Genomic DNA, 2,519 nt, shown 5'->3' on the forward strand with positions numbered 1-2,519 from the left:
AGACTTTACCTTAAAGTGAAAGTTTGGATAGAACTCCGGCATAGCAGGTCCCAAGCCCGGTTGAGAAATGTTGTTGTCAGGGCAATCCGAGCGTAAAAACCTTGCAAAACAAGGATGGAGAAGAATAAAATGGCATGCCATAGAACTAGGTCGTCCCTCGTAGGCAACCCGCACTGCTATCCCCCGAGCGATGTGAAAAGTTGGCACATGAACGGAAAGGAATTGCAGAAGACCTGGTAATGAAGAAACATGATTGGAGGAGGGAAACACGTGTGAAGGACAGCGACCCCTGTAAAAGAGAAAAGCTGAAGAAGAAGAAGAAATTTAAGTTTGGGTAGAATATCTTATTGAATGATTATATTATGTTGTTGAGATAGAAAATGAAACAACCATCTTAAATTAACATATTATAAGAAAACGAGGAAGGAGAGTAATGTATTGACTTCAGACATTGGTCAGATATCTGGTTTGGTTGTTGTTAAGCTCAAAATTACTTAATGAGCTATCTATGTTCTGCTCACCACGGGTATCGAAACCCGATTTTTAGTGTCCTAAGCTAATAGGCTTACCGCTGAGCGAAATATAAAAATGAACAAGAACTGAATTCAGGAATGTTAAGAACTTTCAGTTTCAAAACTTACTTTTGGAAATACAGAAACTGTTATTGTTAATCGAAGTGTACATAACAGCCTAAAAATACAGAATACACTGAGTTGGCTTTCGAGTTCGAGTTGGAAAATGGTTTGTTGTCTCACAAGACTAACAGAAGATATGAATTAAATTATTTGTTTTACAAGAGTCTGGTAACAGAAGTACTGAGTTAAATTATTCGTTTTACAAGAGTCTGGTAACAGAAGTACTGAGTTAATTTATTCGTTTTACAAGAGTCTGGTAACAGAAGTATTGAGTTAAATTATTTGTTTTACAAGAGTCTGGTAACAGAAGTATTGAGTTAAATTATTTGTTTTACAAGAGTCTGGTAACAGAAGTATTGAGTTAAATTATTTGTTGTTTAAGAGCTTGGTAATGGAAGGACAGGGCTGTTTGTATACGTTATTAATATTCTTAGAGTAGTCGCTATTGTGTGACCGTTGTTATCGTTTCTTAGACGAACAATTTCAAATGCAAGTTTTGTTTTTCCTAATGGCAACCTTTCCATTGACCGCTACACGTACGCTACCTGTACAATGAAAATTTATATAATACACGTTTTCATGCACTTCGAATAAAATCGCATATGTAAATCAAAAATATTCTTCAAGTCGCATATAACATTAAGATATCTAAGAGATTTGTTTTTAGTCAGGGGATTAAAAAAAAAAAGACTGAATGCTAGAAACCGTACCATGCGTGACCTTTACTAATGATCCTTGTCATTTTAATCCTCGTTTTTGTTATTGATTTTATCATTAAGCCTAATGTAACAGTCGTCTTTTATTTCGAGCCTATTTGTCGAGTGTCATCCGGTACTTGGTGAAATGCAGTTGTTATTGGGTCTGTCACCATGCGGATAACTACCTAAGTCTAACAAAATAAATGCTTATCTCTATGTTATACAACTCTTTGAAAGGAGGTTGCTGTGGGATAACGAGACAAAACTAAGTAAAAACTCTATCGAAAATAATTCTTGTCGTCTGCTAGGTATACGGTTTCATATTATTTGAAGCCCTCGTTGATAAACTGAAGAAATAATTTGACTTGTGTGTAGAACGGATATTGTGAAAAACTATTGTACACGGCTATTATTTTAAAAAGTGGGTTCACTGCAATGTAGGAAGACATCTTTATTCATCAAATTCTGAATCCTTTAAATGCGTGAAAGCATCTTTACTTAGCAAAACTGAATGTTTCAAATGTAGGAAGTTATTTTTATGAGTTGCTGAATCTTTCTAATGTATGAACTATGTTTCCTTATCAAATAATGATTTTTTTCAAACGTAGGGAGACATATTTACTTATTGCATATTGTCATCACTATGTATTAAGTCGTCAAGCGATTAATTTTTTGCTTCAAAGCCAAGTGGTTTCTTTAATCAGGTCATTTACAACCTGACTGTAAGATGGAAAAGGATCATCGATAAGAATGGAGACTGTTTCATTTAATAAATGTTTTGTTTTGAGATATAAGCGAGATTAATTTCTTGACGACCTAATGGTATTTTCAGCCAAATTGGCACGTTATAAGACACGACCTAAACAGTCGGGTCATATACCTCAAGGGTTAGGCATAGTCATCAATAATTAAGAACTGTTAATCAGAAGGAGGGCAACCAGTTAACCGAATAGCGTGCTTGACTATCACTTTTATAACGCGCCCACAGCTAAAGGTTTGGAACATGTTCGGTGGCATATCGTGAGTTCTAGCTTTGGACCTTTCGATATGCAGCCCGTCACTCTAACCACTAGGCCACGTCTGGTCTCATCAACAGTTGAATTATATTAAACATTTCAAATGTAAGAAGACATGTTTCCTTATGAAATACCAAACCTTTGAAACTTATGAAAGCAAAACAGCCCGG

The sequence above is a fragment of the Limulus polyphemus genome, unplaced genomic scaffold, assembly GCF_000517525.1.
Source record: "Limulus polyphemus unplaced genomic scaffold, Limulus_polyphemus-2.1.2 Scaffold919, whole genome shotgun sequence".
NCBI lineage: Eukaryota > Metazoa > Arthropoda > Merostomata > Xiphosura > Limulidae > Limulus > Limulus polyphemus.